The sequence below is a fragment of the Macrobrachium rosenbergii genome, chromosome 36 (assembly GCF_040412425.1).
Source record: "Macrobrachium rosenbergii isolate ZJJX-2024 chromosome 36, ASM4041242v1, whole genome shotgun sequence".
Lineage (NCBI taxonomy): Eukaryota > Metazoa > Arthropoda > Malacostraca > Decapoda > Palaemonidae > Macrobrachium > Macrobrachium rosenbergii.
The window spans coordinates 15859577-15876782 of NC_089776.1; the positions used below are offsets into that span (position 1 = coordinate 15859577).

At 33.2% G+C, this 17206-nt stretch overlaps 1 protein-coding gene across 13 annotated transcripts in view; it reads right to left on the bottom strand.

Moving 5' to 3' along the window:
- Window positions 1-17206, bottom strand: part of LOC136856665 (rho GTPase-activating protein 45-like) — a 596905-nt gene that overhangs the window by 462821 nt on the left and 116878 nt on the right. For 7 of the 13 annotated variants that reach the window (XR_010858450.1, XR_010858451.1, XR_010858449.1 and 4 more), the window contains exon 2: window positions 1-895. This exon is cut by the window's left edge and continues 416 nt beyond it. The exons of 4 other annotated variants lie outside the window; for them this stretch is intronic. The gene's annotated coding sequence lies outside the window, so the exon portion shown is untranslated. Of the gene's footprint in view, window positions 1047-17206 lie in introns of all 13 variants that reach the window. 2 more of the 13 variants (XM_067134702.1, XM_067134695.1) reach the window with 1 other exon arrangement.

A 17206-nucleotide genomic window follows, 5' to 3' on the forward strand; every position in this document is an offset into this window, starting at 1 on the left:
GGACTAATTTTAGCTTAGAAAATATTCAAGGAAAATCGAGTGACTTTTCCTACAGGCAAAGGACTAAATCCAATCTTTGGAAATTCGGTCAGTCAATGCGAAAGAGCTACAGACCACCCTGGTCAATTTATAACCAAAGAAACAATGGAAAATGGCAATCTTATTTTAAACACGGGCTAAGCATTCATTGACTGAAAAAGTTCACATTTCTACGGTAAGAGAAATAAGATGCATGACTGCAGTTACCTGTACAGTGAATCTATATTTGATGATATGGTTAATTTTGTCTTTATTTTCTTTCCCTTAAAACAAATGAAGTCTCGTTTAAACAAATATGAGGAAAATAATTTAACTATTTGTGAGTAGCCCGACAACAGGGATATCAGCTTTATTATAAAAGACCAGAAAGAAAACTTATAAATAAATAATTTGTTGTAAAGACGAAAGACTTTACCACAAAAATGCCCAGAGAAGATAAAGTGCAAGTGGATCTAATTCGCTAAGAGGAGTCCCTTGTCAGCCAAAAGGAGGGAAGGGGGTGGGGTTGAAGGAAATAGGAGGGTCCAGAAACTGGTCAGGCAAACAAGAAGAAATACTGAAAACTGGCTTCAATAATCTTCTGTACGACTGATGGTCAAGGATTCAAGAACAGCCGCGGAGTCCTGGTAATTAATATTTTGTACCGTCAGGGTCTGATGGTTTCTGATGAGTGCACTTCAGTATTCATTTTCTATATTTGGTTTTCGTTTTCTACTCCTGGGTGTTTCAGGGTAATCTTTTATTTTCTAATTTTCGAATTTTTCACTTTTTATTGGATTTTTTTTTTTAATTTGCCAAAATAAACTGTCAATCACATCATTCCCATTTCCAATAGTTCTCTAATAGTTTAAGTACCCTAAATATGAAAATTAGAGCACATTAGCAAAGATTTTTTTCAAACAGATCAAGTAATCATTCGATAATTTTCCATAATTCCTTTCAGTGTTCTTGAGTCTTTTGAACGCACTATACAGTTCCACATCCATGACTGAATGTCCACACGTTAGCTAAGGACAAAAACCATAGAATTATTATCATATAAACATTATGAATGTATAAAACATGTACTAAAAACGATATGAATTCATTAAGACAAGTTACAGTAATTGCTTCACGCACAAAATATATGTTTGTATTTGTATATATATATATATATATATATATATATATATATATATATATATATATATATATATATATATATATATATATATATATTGGTGTATATTTATATATATGTAGGCTACTCATAAATGCATACATATATAAATGTGTGTGTGTGTGTGTGTGTGTGGGCGGGTGGCTGGTTGGGTGTAACTTTTCCCGCGTTAAATTCGTAAACTCTTAGCATCCATAACTTTCAGGATGTGTTCTTGACTTCCTTTGCGGATATTAAGTTCTCAAATGGAGAATTTAATGAAAAAAAAGTTAAGGAATAGAAAGTTAGAATGCCTTCCGGTAAATATAAACATTCTTGTAAACTCTGGAAATCAGGAGCAACAGTATTCCTTCGTATATATATATAATATATATATGTGTGTGTGTATATATATACATATATAAATATATATATATATATATATATATATATATATATATATATATATATATATATATATATATATATATATATATATATATATATATTAGAGAGAGAGAGAGAGAGAGAGAGAGAGAATATACACGTATAAATTACACACGTATAAACGCATACATCATTTACTATTCCACTAAATTGAAGCGCCTGAAATGAACATAAAACAAGTTTACGTTCCGCAAGATACTCCCTATACAGAACGCAGCTTTCTTAAGTGGTTTTATAACAACACCAACAGAGTATTGCAATTTAACGTAACAACATCATAACGACATGATGTAATGTAATACGTCTGAGAAGTGAGTTGATATCACGTAACCATTAAACCTATCTCTCACTGGCATTTGTTCTACCGGGTCAATGTCAACAACCGGGAGAGAATGAGCTGAACTGAGAATGAGCTGAACTGAGAATGAGCTGAACTGAGAAAAGTCCAACAGCAGAAGCATTCGTAAAAGAAGTAGAAGTATGACAGAAGTAGCCGAATTATTACTAGAAAATTATCAGTAAATGCAGGAATTAGGAATTAATAATGATAGTTATAATAACAACAAAAAGTGTTTCATAAACAAAGAATATACTATTTAAGTCAAAGTAAACAAATATAATAATAATAATATTAATAATAATAAAATAACGCATCTCTGTGTATATAAGTACATGATGCGATAACAGTAGCAGTAGTAAATGTAATATAAATAATGATAATAATAACAATCACCAAATATAAATCGAAATACATAAGATGAACGTATATTTCTATGGCTTTCAACACGCATGTTCTGCTTGCTTTGAATATAAATTCCATGTTTTTTCATAACTGTCAGACCTTCCACTTGAGGTTCTCTCTCTCTCTCTCTCTCTCTCTCTCTCTCTCTCTCTCTCTCAATATATGCCGACTATCGTAAGGAAAGGGGTTGTACCGTAGCACGTACGCCAAGCCAACATTCCCTCGCATCCCAGCCATAAAGCACTCCACGTTACCTGCGACTTGATTTTACACATTGTTTTATTTTAATGTAAAGGTACTTGGAACGGCCAATCCAACGCCTGCATGTAGCCCAGGTACAAAGACCAGAGAAAACGAAGTACTGAGTACTGTTATGGAGGTCTGAAGGAAGAGATAAGCCTGCTTCCTATAGGATGGAAGGTATTTGAGAAGTAGTCTTTTAGATTAACGCGGAATGTAAATATGCTTGCGTGTTGTCTTTCAATCTTTTCAGTTTATAGAGACACAGCAAATTCCCTTGTCGGATTGGAAAAGAAACAAATACAAAGAATAAATCCGAATTCCAAGTTCCTTGCCTTAAGTACCCAACGTTACTTACACAAGTTTTGAACGGAAAATAAGCGCTTTCAATTGGAAATGATAAAATGAACGCACGATTATAAAATCTTAATTATACAAGATTAAAAAAACAGTTCAATGTGGCGGTTTTCGGAATGAAAAACTGAATAACAAAAGTAAAAAAAAGACAACGAGAATTCCAACTAGGCAAATAAGGCAGCGACGGGCCGTTCCCACGAACACAGCGGTGGCGTCAATGCTGCAGAACCTTTAAGAGCCTTTTTTTTAACACCGGTGTTTAGTAGTCAGGTCATGAGAGAGGCTGGCTTAGCCCAAGGATTGGATACTGGGAATGTTTACTTCATTCCCTCTCTCTCCCCCTTCTCTCTCTCTAACAGATGTGTAAATACATAAATAAATATATATATATATATATATATATATATATATATATATATAATATATATATATATATATATATATATATATATATATATATATATATATATATATATATATATATATATATATAGTTATAAATGCCTTCTATACAGACTCGAGGACAGGGAGCAGTATCTATTTTGTAGTTTGGCTCTCTCTCTCTCTCTCTCTCTCTCTCTCTCTCTCTCTCTCTCTCTCTCTCTCTCTCTCTCTCTCTCTCTCCTATTTACGACATATCACCCATTCCTTAGAAAATACAAATCACGAAAATTAAGATGCACTAAAGTAACATCGTGCAAACGGACAGTTGATCAAGTGCGTTTGTGTGCGCTCAAAAGCACACGAGGAAACACCAAATGACCGTGAACTGGAGAATTTTCCGAAGCTAATCAAGAAGATAAATTACTGATAACCTCTTGTTTAGCTATTTTTTTCCTTTGTTCAAAAAATGACACACACAACCCAGTGACCTCAGTCTTCTGAGGAGCACAAGAAAAAGAGACGATCTAAAGCCTGATTATCTTAATTACATATCGGGCCAATTAGACAGACTCCTCGAAAACATAATTACTCCTTAACAACTTCATTCAGTAATTATTGTCTCTGCGCGGTTTTTTTTTTTTGTGAGGAGAGTTTTCATGGAGAAAATTCAACTTTGTTAGCATTCGTATTATTAGTTAATGATGCAATTCGAGTTGATTATCGTACACAATATTAGTTAATTACAGGATCAGACTCGGGATTTTTTCCTCAGGTGTGGTATTACGTTCACGTCTTTTGAGGGTAATTAAGCTAATCCATCGCCTTATTAAAACCAATTATCGTAATGTACTGGTATAATTAAGTCGATTAACGGAAGCGATGTGTAAAAGCAATTAAATGGCAAAGGTTGAAATAGCAACTTTGAAATCATAGTATAAATAAATACATACATACATATATATATATATATATATATATATATATATACAGTATATATATATATATATATATATATATATATATATATATATATATATATATACAGTATATATATATATATACACTGTATACACATACATAATGCTTGGTTGCTCATACGATTAGGGAGAACCGTAAAGGAAATTCAACATTAACGCGTAGTAAGGTTATTATCACGTGATGAGAATTCTTCACAGGTACCGTTGGTTGCATGAATATCTTTACCGTAAGTTTCCAATGAGAGAGAGAGAGAGAGAGAGAGGGTCTTAATAAAGACGGGTGCTAACTTCCTATACGGTAACTGTATTTGAATAACGGATGAAATGTCTTCGATGCAATCATCTAATCACGACGTGTGTCCGCAGCAATGACAAAGTCGTCAGAACTTCATTTCGATGATCGTTAACTGATTTTTGGGTTTTGACGACCTGTTGTGTTTACCTATGATGTCAAAAGGATTGTCAAAAAACGCAACAACAAGAACAACGACAACAACAACAACAATAATAATAATAATAATAATAATAATAATAATAATAATAATAATAATAATCTACGCAAAACGCGACACCTAAGTCGGCACCATTCTCTCAGGAGGGGTGGGTAGAGCTCTCGGCTAGCACGCTGTTGGCCCAGCGTTCGACTCTCCGACCGGCCAATGAAGAATTAGAGGAATTTATATCTGGTGATAGAAATTCATTTCTCGTCATAACGTGGTTCGGATTCCACAATAAGCTTTAGGTCCCGTCGTTAGGAAACCAGTTGGTTCTTAGCCACGTAAAATAAACCTAATCCTTCGGGCCCGCCCTAGGAGAGTTGTTAATCAGTTCGGTGGTCTGGTTAAAATACGATATACTTAACTTGACCATTCTCTCGAAGAATGAGAAAATAAAGACACACGTCCCTCACTACAGCTTCTCAGTTATTATTATTATTATTATTATTATTATTATTATTATGATGCAAGACGCGTTAATATCTATATCTGGCCTAAAACGCAATTAATCCGAAATTGTGAGCCGCCAGAGAACGCAATGTTGATAAGGAAAAAAGAGGGAAAAACAGAGAGCAGAGCATAAAATCCAAACCCGGATACCAAATAAGATTTCTTCATTGTTCTTGCAACTGCCCATTTAAGATAAACGTAAGAACTAAACTAAACTCGTGTTCTTATTGTCATACGAAACAGAAAAAAATATCTGAGCTTAATGCAATATTGAAAAATTAAGGGTCTTGTGAAATTTTTGACATGAATTTAATGTTCGAAGTTTCAGGATAATTTTAGAATTATATACTGTATATGTATAAAGATATATATATATATATATATATATATATATATATATATATATATATATATATATATTATATATATATATATATATATATATATATATATATATATATATATATATATATATATATATATATATATATATATATATATATACGTTTGAGATATTCCAAAATTTTGGATACCTTTTCACATGCAGCCTTGAATTCTTAAATATAAAGACATTCTTTTTCAATCCCATTTAACTTCTTATATTGCAATGCAATGGTTTCAGTGTGAAACACTCCAGAGGACTCGAGAGACAGTAAATGAAAAGTTCATACTGTCGATCGTTGCATTTGCCCAGAGTTATGGTGAACATGACCAGTATTCTCCAAGCCTTACACTTGCGAACCAAGCATCAAAAAATTCTTAAAAATTTATCATATTTACACATTTCCATTTAAGATGGGGCCACAACCTTCTTTATTGTGCAGGCCTGAAGGAAAAACTGAAAGATATAAAGATACTAAGCTTTAAACTCTGACAGTAATGGACTACACCTTGAGTGATACAAGTTTGCAAAGGCAGCTAATTCCAAAATTTGGCAGGTAGAGGGGGAAAAGAGGGTACTGTGTCTTTAGCATAACGGAATAAAACAAAATAAGTAAACACCTCCAATTTGGGAGAGACCTCCTTAACAATTTACAAGGTAATAACACGTAACATGATTTACGATGTTCTAAAATAAATCAAATATATTCTGCGTTTGTGGCTCTAGGCATACATCTTTCATGTGCTCCTCCAAGCATAGCGCATGCGCTCATTTACTGAACTTCACATCTTGAAGAAAATATGGGTGAGTTCTCACCTCTATGTATGCGTGTGTATGCACATGTATATATGTGTGTATATATATATATATATATATATATATATATATATATATATATATATATATATATATATATAGATAGATAGATAGATAGATAGATATAGATACACAATGTGTATATATATATATATATATATATATATATATATACACATATATATATATATATATATTTTTTTTTCGTGTGTGTGTGTGTGTGTGTGTAGTCTCTTCCCTTGCTACTTGTAGAAATGCTTGTTGCAGCCGCCTGGCTGAAAATGGCCGGAAGTGGCTGATTCACCACTAATGACAATAATGCAAAGAAAACCGATAAAATAAAATAGCAGGTTAAGCCTGCGTCGACCATCATTCCCCTCCAAGGGAAAGAATGTTCCTTACAAAAACAGGAACACAGATTGCGTTGTCGTTACTGCACTTGGTCGCAGGAATGAAGCTGTGATCTATGATTAGCGTAGATTTGCCGGGGTCCGATTCTCAAAAGAATCATAGAATCGTACACTCGCTTCCTATCTTCCTACTTCTGCTATGTCATCAAAAAAATGATCGCGTTATAATTTCCCCGGCCCCATTCCTCTATTCTCTCTCTCTCTCTCTCTCTCTCTCCTCCTGAACTCTTATCAGATAAAGTAAGTCTGAAACGATGAAAGTTTACATTTATAGAATCTATACATATATATATATATATATATATATATATATATATATACATATATATATATATATATATATATATATATATATATATATATATATATATATATATTCTAAACAATAACAGTGAAAACTAATAAAAAAAGTTTCACAGATTAAACAAAATCACTCGAGAATAACAGAGTATAATAAATGTTCACGTAGCTATTTTCATAACAATTAAAATAATACATATGAGATAAAGTACGCGCTAACGAAGAGCCGAGAGTGATAATTGGAAGAGTTGAATACCAAAGAGCACGCCACGTCCATACGCATTCTAGCGTAAACACAAAACAGTTGCTGCGGAAAATTATAAGCACACAGTTTGTTTATAGAACATTTTTAGTACAATGATCTTTAAAAACAAACCCGAAAAGCTAATATTAATAATCATATCCCAAAAGTAAAAGCGTCATCATAATAACAAAAATGACAATAATTGCAGGGTTACAGACCTCTAACAGTACTTCAGATACTGATAGGACTACAATTACTAACTCCTCTACTTACAATAAAATGATAACTATAGAATCCAGAGGTATGTAGGGCATTTTAATGAATGTAAAAGTCGCAAAGTACATCCAATTCAACCCTGAAAGGTTTTACAAATACCTGTTGCAGGTATGTCTTGTATTTGAGAAGGTAACAAAAAATTTTAAAAAAATTTTCGAGAAGGAAGTCTCAAAAATTGTGTGCGGTTTGTATTCCTACAAGTCCCGTCAGTATAAACTCCGTAAAGGAATCTAATTTCGATTTTGTGACCAGATTCTCTTTTCTTGTAATTTTCACCTTCGCTCCTCTCTCTCTCTCTCTCTCTCTCTCTCTCTCTCTCTCTCTCTCTCTCTCTCTCTCTCTCTCCGCCACGCAACATATTTCCTGCACCCAGCAACTTCTAGGGAACTTGGAGGGTTCCCAAAGGCCGCGATAAGAACCTTCCTAATCTCCTATACTGTTAGATGAAAGTGAAATTGAACATCTTTCTTCCATCAGCATAAGTATGTCAAGATCACTCAAAGTTGTCTTGGACGTACTGCACGGTTCATTTCACTGAAGCCTCTTGTCATAAAATAGGCATTTTGTTCCAGTTTTGTATATCTCTTCGTCCTCTCGGGGATTTAAACTTTATATTGGCCTTTTTCAGTCGTGTTTACAGAAGTGTTCTCAGTTCCTCGGGAGTAGTTCTCTGATTCCCTTGAGAGTAGTTCTCTGATTCCCTTGAGAGTAGTTCTCTGATTCAGTCCTTAATCAAAGGAAATTCGTCTAATCAGCGACTCTGTCTTGACTCGTCCTTGGATCTTCTCGGTCTCTTCCCTAGGTCGACTTTCATTCCGCCTCAAGGTCACAGCTCCCGGGTTTTGTAAGCACTGCCTCAGTCACTGTCCCGTCGTGTTATAGAAGTCTATATCCTATACCAGATAGGAAAATGTCACCCGTCAGACCACCTCTTCGCACATTTGCTCCATGGGCATCAATCGCCAGCTGTCTCAGTTCGATGACCTCATTTCCCTTACCATCAATACAATTCTCTGGCAGCTTCCTTTCTTCATTTTCTACACTTGTATCATTCCCTCTTTCAATGGACGGGTCTATAGCTTCCGTCGGGGTTAGAGGTTAGTCTTTCCTCTCCTTTTGCTCGTTTGCCTTCAAACTACTTTCAAAGTAAGTGACTATAGCAAAATTCCTTCAAAGTGACAAACCACAAAAAAAATTATTTCCAAGTATAAAATAATGGAAAAATTCATTCAAAATATAAAAAGCAGAAAAAACCTTCAGTGTAAAAATAACTGCAAAATTCATTCAAGGTAAAAAAAAAATATAACAGTAAGATGCCTTTCTGTACTATATAATTCTTTGTTGTACATATACTTCCATGAAAGTACAATCTGATATAATGAGTATTGTCCGAAACAAAGATTTAACCCAGAGAGTGGAGAGAGCATTTGCCTCTTTGGGAAAATTCAGGAATCTCAGGAATGCAGGCTTGCCTCTCGGAACTTATTGCACCAAAATGTGTACAAATCGTTCGTAAATTGGACATGACTCTCTCTCTCTCTCTCTCTCTCATCAGGTCATAAACATATTTGAATCATTCGTTACTTAAACGTGTTCCTCTCTCTCCCCTGTCGTTCTCTCTCTCATTAGGCGGTACACGTATACGATCATACGTTAATTGAACAAGGTTCTCTCTCTCTCTCTCTCTCTCTCTCTCTCTCCATACACGTACGAATTACATACGATGCTGCATCAACTCTTTCTCTTCACCAAAAAAAACTAGCAATTTCCGTAATCTCACAGTTCACTCCACTATCTCTCTTTACGTTCGGCATCGACGGTCACAGCTTATGCCACACAAGTGTTTACCATTCATTCATTCATTCAATATTTTTATATTGCAATCAAAATTTGAAAAGGCAAAGAATAAAAAAAAAGAGCTTCCAGCAAGATGGGTTAATATCCACCTTGCATAAAACTTAATTAGCGACGGCGACCATTTTTCCAGGAGGCACAAAGTTTTTCGTCTCATTATGGTGAAAAAAGTAGCCAATCCGCGCGAAGGTCAGGAGGCAGAGCGTCGGGGGAATTTGAAAGGAAAGGATGAGAGGAAGGGGGGGAGGGCGGCGGTAAGGAAAAGAGAGAGAGAGAGAGAGAGAGAGAGAGAGAGAGAGAGAGAGAGAGAGAGAGAGAGAGAGAGAGAGAGAGTTAAGTATACCTTAGTTTAACCAGACCACTGAGCTGATTAACAGCTCTCCTAGGGCTGGCCAGATGGATTACATTTATTTTACGTGGCTAAGAACCAATTGGTTACCTAGCAACGGGACCTACAGCTTATTGTGGAATCCGAACCACATTATGACAAGAAATGAATTTCCATCACCAGAAATAAATTCCATTCATCCTTCATTCGCCGGTCGGAGAGTCGAACGCTGCGTCAACAGCGTGCTAGCCGAGAGCTCTACACACCCATCTAATGAAGAACGAGAGAGAGAGAGAGAGAGAGAGAGAGAGAGAGAGAGAGAGAGAGAGAGAGAGAGAGAACGAAAAAAGAAGGAAAATTATGTGAAGAATGACAAAATGCGAAGGCGATCAAAAATATCTAAACACAAAAGGTGGGTTGATGGATTGATTGATCTGATATTACAAACTGCTTCACAAATTAGGGGCAGAAGTAGGTAAAGTTTAGTGGTGGGTTGTGGACAAGGGGGAGGGTTCCATGGTAGAGGAACACTGTGTGTGCTCTTGTATGCTCGCACAGGTTATTTCATTCTATGTACGCGAAAATCTGATCGATTTCGTTTAGTCTTGAACATCTGCAAACAAGATATCAGTAGTGTAAAGTGCGGGTAAAATGACTGATATATATATATATATATATATATATATATATATATATATATATATATATATATATATATATATATATATATATATATACACACACACACATATATATAAATTATATATATTTATATATAATTGTATATATATGTGTATATATACCACAACCTTAGACACTAGCCTTATGAATGCCATTAAATGTTCAAAAGTTTACAATACAAAGCTCTCTGCGCAATGAGTCACTCTTGTTTCAGTACTAAATGGATGAATGTGGCAATGTACACCGTTGAGTTTTTCTGGAATAACATTCTTCTAACGGAAATGGCTTATAGCTCTCTCTCTCTCTCTCTCTCTCTCTCTCTACATATATATATATATATATATATATATATATATATATATATATATATATATATATATATATATATATATATATATATATATATATATATATATATATATATATATATATTAAAATCCCAAACTAGACTTCAAGGGTTCAATGTTACAGGTTCACGATTCGACTTGACCCACACTTTCTAGCCTTCAATTAAGGCAGCATTGTGTTCTTTTTACTGTATGAATATTCCTTATCAGGTTTTTAATCAATCGACATTGTTGAGAGAGAGAGAGAGAGAGAGAGAGAGAGAGAGAGAGAGAGAGAGAGATGTAAAATTTAAGAAAAGGCTAAAATAGGAATGACAAAATAATTTTTATTTTATATATCTTTTTTGACAGTATAAAAGAATCATTGGAGAGAGAGAGAGAGAGAGAGAGAGAGAGAGAGAGAGAGAGAGAGAGAGAGAGAGAGAGAGAGTTTAAAGAAAAAAGGCTAAAATAGGAATGACAAAGTAATTTTTATTTTATATATCTTTTGAGTTTATAAAAAGAATCATTGGAGAGAGAGAGAGAGAGAGAGAGAGAGAGAGAGAGAGAGAGAGAGGAAGCAAACTTGAAGAATAGTTTAAAAGGGATATGTCAGCATAATTTCAAATTTATATATTTTTCTTGGTAGCGTATAAACCAGTCACATTCCCTAAGAGAGAGAGAGAGAGAGAGACAGAGATAACAATGTAGCCAGCAATGAAACAAAAAGAATTTACAATGGAATCAATACTCCCTATACATTCCCTCATTACCAAAGTTCCACGGTCGAAATGCAACGTTTGCAAATAGTGAATGCATCAATGAAGTGCAAATCAGTAACTGGTAAATGATGAAAGGCACAACAATACTTAAAGATGCTGAAATCAATCCTACATATTATGACACATGAGAACCTTAAAAGGTTGCTTACAGACCTCAAGAAGATCGGATACCCACCTTAAAAATGTTAATTACATACAGTACATGAATAGGTCAGCAAAGCGCTTTGAAAATGTCAACTGTACGTGTTATACTTCTGAAAAGTCCTACGCCTCAAAAAGGTCAAAGGCCTACCTTCAAAACTTCACTTAGCAGCTTAAAAATATCACTTATACAATTATAAAAAGCCCTCTGCACCCTGAGAAATTCAGACAGGCACCTGGATGTAACTGAAGCGCCTGAAGAGGCGGCTGTACGCCTTCAAGAAGTCACTGTGTACGTATCTTTTAAGGAGCAGTTACGCAACTTACTATGTACTTTAACAAGTCAAATATTCACACTGCGGAATCATTCCTCTTGGACAAATCATCCACACTAACTAAAGGAGTCAATTGCGTATCTCAAGAAGCATGACATTAAATATGTTGAAAAAATTCATACAAACACACTTATTACATATATATATATATATATATAATTGTTTTGGATATATATATATATATATAAATATATATATATATATATATATATATATATATATATATATATAAATAATTTTCTTATCAATTGTTTTGGAGAAGGGTGCTATATGTTGTTATCGTGTAACATGGGCATATGACAGTCATGATATATAAATGCATACATACATGCATGTATATGTTTGTGTGTGTATATGTATGTATGTATGCACGTCTATATATCATGGCTGTCATATGCCCATGTTGGTTGGATAAGGACATGTGTATATATACAGTATATGTCTGTATATATGTATGTATATATATATATATATATATATATATACCATTTTCTTAGTAGCTGTTCTGGATGACGGGCTAACCGCATCTGCTGATCGATCCAACATAGGCATATAACAGCCACATACAAAAGTCCTTGCTTAAGTCAACAGAGACTCCGTGGGTTTAAACGAAATGCCCCTGAATTGTTCAGCTTCTGGGAATTGGAAACCGGCTCCCTCTTTCTAGTGGTGCTACTATCATGGCCCTCATAACATGAAGGCCACGAATATATATATATATATATATATATATATATATATATATATATATATATATATATATATATATATATATATATGTGTGTGTGTGTGTGTGTGTGTGTGTTTGTAATGATGCTGCAGAGGCACCTACACCTGTAAGACTTATCGCTCGTTTGTTTAATATGGCACATGATCGATCGTAAAATTAGTTCATTGTAGCCGTAGTAAAGTTCAAAGAAAAGCTAATATTTTACTTTACCTGACATCGGAGACACAAACCCAAACATTTTCAAGTACCAACGATACCAGTGCCATCTATTGCAAAAAACAAATACACACATCTCGGTCTAAGTGGACATAGTTGTTTAAAACCAAGAGCAAAAGTGCTGCGTAATACTTGAAGGAAAAATTCACATCAAAAGAAAAGGAGACAAATGCTGTTGGAGTCACGTAGTTCCATGGTAAATCGTAACCTGTAAAACTGTGCATGTATATATAGATATATATATATATATATATATATATATATATATATATATATATATATATATATATATATATATGTGTGTGTGTATGTATTTTAATAAGTTGCTTCCCATACAGTTAGAGTCTGGCTCTAGAATAAACGAGAAAAATCATAGCCATGTACGTCCCTAACTTTAATATTATCAGTCGTTTCAAATCACATACACACGTGCATAGATGCACATAGCCTACACACACAAACATACACACACACATACACATATTTATATATATACATACATACACATATAAATAACACAATAGAGCTCCCAACCCTTCTGAATGATACCCCCTTTTTACCAAGCTACGCTCTTCATGTTCTCCTTGTGACCAAATCCGCTCAAAATACTCTTATTCCTCTTCTTATATTTAATTACGTTTCACAGTAACTTTGTCGCATCTCTACTTTTCTTACTCTCGTCCTTGTTCAGTCCGAATGTACTATGAAAACAATTCTTCTCAACTGTTTCCACCTTATTTCAGCTCTTCATCATTCGACATTCAGTACTTCCATGAAGAAGAGTTAGTTCAACAGTCCCTTAAAGCATCCAAACATTTGCTTCCATACATACTCTTCCCCTAACAAAGCTTTTGCATAGATTCTGCTGCCTTCGTCGCTTCAGCTATTCTGTGACTCTCAATTTCTCTCAAGTTCTGACCATCCAATGCATTCACTAACAAATACTTTTATGAATTAACTACTTCAGTTCTTCCACCGTTTATAATAACATTTATTTATTGTCGTTAGGTGCGAGGAAATTTAATAAAAAAAAAAAAAAAACAAATCCAGGACGATATTGCACATTGAGATTACTAACAGTTGTTGGTTAATAAAGTGCAATGTGTACTCTGATACACTGTAGCCTAAACAAGGGTATCCGAGCACTATCCAACCACGGTGCCCTGACCTTTCTTCTATTAGATCACCTTGCAAGGTCAGAGTCTCTCTCTCTCTCTCTCTCTCTCTCTCTCTCTCTCTCTCTCTCTCTCTCTATATATATATATATATATATATATATATATATATATATATATATATATATATATATATATATATATATATATATATAAAATATATATATTTATATATATATACTGTATATATATATACATACAAATATACGGTATTAGTCATATACATAAGAGAAAAGAAAGAGAAGCACATATAAAAGTACCCTTTCTTACTTTTTCATCCTCTGGAAGCCACTAAACGTTTCCAGAAACATGTAATCTTATAAGTGTAAAAAGGCGACTGCTCAGCCACCGCTTCAGCAAGCTAATCCTTTAACACCTCTCTCTCTCTCTCTCTCTCTCTCTCTCTCTCTCTCTCTCTCTCTCTCTCTCTCTCTCTCTGGAAAAATAGAGCATCATTCTCCTTCTCTCAGTCTCTCCATATCATGCTCAAGTTATGTAAATCGTGCAAGTCGCCTTGATGATTATACACTACCCAAAATGACTTGCAGTCTGTTGAGCTAGAAAACTTAAAACTCGAAATTAAACGACCGATTTCTGGGTGTCGTACTCTAAGTGGTTTCGACGTACTACTACAGAGATAAATCATACTTATATTTCTCTACAAATATACAGCCGTATTTTCATGCACCGAGTTATCCACACGCAAAAGGAGAAAAGAGCTCACGATCACCAAATAATACACACACACAAATACATATACAGTATATGTATATGTATATGTATGTATATATATATATATATATATATATATATATATATATACATACATACATACATACATACATATATATATATATATGTATACACACACACAACCACATTATATATATACAGTATATATATATATATATATATATATATATTATATTTATTTATGTATATATAAGTTAAGTTACCTTAGTTTAACAGACCACTGAGCTGATTAACAGCTCTCCTAGGGAATGGCCGAAGAATTAGATTTATTTTACGTGGCTAAGAACCAGTTCGTTACCTAGCAACGGGACATACAGCTTATTGTTCGAATCCGAACCACATTATAACGAGAAATGAATTTCTATCACCAGAAATAAAATTGCTGAGAATTCTTCATTGGCCGGTCGGAGAATCGAACGCGGGCCCATCAGGTGCTTGCTGATAATGATACCCACCCGTCCAATGAGGAACTATATATATATATATATATATATATATATATATATATATATATATATATATATATATATATATATATATATATATATATATATATATATATATATATATATATATATATATATATATATATATATATATATATATAGCAGTTGCTGCAAACCAGATGAACCAACATGTGAAGATGGACAAATCATTTGTTCATTATACATTATTTTGGCGAAATTTTAGGACCATCTGTGTCTCATTCTCAAAGCTATAAAACTGAAAACTAAAAGTAAAAACAGAACCAACTTTAAATCTTTTCTACATAAAATAACAGTGTAAAAGCATGTTATACCATTATACTTTATTATTTTGTGTTAAAAAATCTTTAAGTCTGAATCTGTTCTAACTTTTATTTTTCAGCATTACAGCTCTTAGAATGGGGCAGAGGTGGTCCTGAAACATCAGTCAAATAAAGTATAATGAAAAAGGGAATTGTCCTTCTTCCCATACTTACTGCTTTCTCTCTCTCTCTCTCTCTCTCTCTCTCTCTCTATATATCTCTCTCTCTCTCTCTATATATATATATATATATATATATATATATATATATATATATATATATATATATATATATATATATATATATACAATACATATATATATACTGTATATATATACCTATATATATATGTACATATATATATATATATATATATATATATATATATATATATATATATATATATATATATATATGTACAATACATATATATGTACTGTATATATATATATATATATATATATATATATATATATATATATATATATATATATGTGTATGTTTACAGATATGCAAAAGTATAAAATATGTGTTACTGATTGAAATCGTTCTACTCTTAAAATAATTAGTGACGGTATGTAACATTTTAAGACAAAGAGTTCAAAGCCTCAGCTTAAAATTCAAACCTAAAGCAAGTACAATTTAACACCAATACACTTGGCATACATAAAATCCTTACTATTTTATAAATACAGTTTAGGTTTGTATCGTTGGATGCTAAAAACGCGAAACATGAGAACTCAGACGCTCGCGGTAGTTAGTATAAGAGAATGTCACAGATATCGTAAGTAGAAATGTTTCATGTTGCTGCATAAAGATATGATAGTTCACGTCATCTCAGCTTACGCAAAAAAACCACACACACATTTGCTGCGCACGGTAAGTGAGAGCTCTGCTCAGTTCCTGAGACCGAACACTGTGGTATCTGGAAGGTATTACACTTATTCAGAGGTACAAACACGTATTGTATGGAAGCCCGGTATGTGTATGTACGTGCAATACAATACGACACATATATATACATACATATATGTATATATACGCATATACATATATTTATGTTTATATTTATATATAGATATAATACATGTATGTATGTGTATATATATACATATATACAAGTATATATATTATATATATGTATATATATTCATTTTCAACTCCTTCCCTTCGTTGCACGGAGATATATATATACTTTTGTGTATATACATACATCTATATATATATATATATATATATATATATATATATATATATATATATATACAGTATATATATATATTTATATATTATATATATACACACACACACATATATATATGTGTGTGTGTATCATGATACTGCACTTACACCCACCACATGGGAAAAGACTTACTAATAAACTTTATTAAAGAGGCCA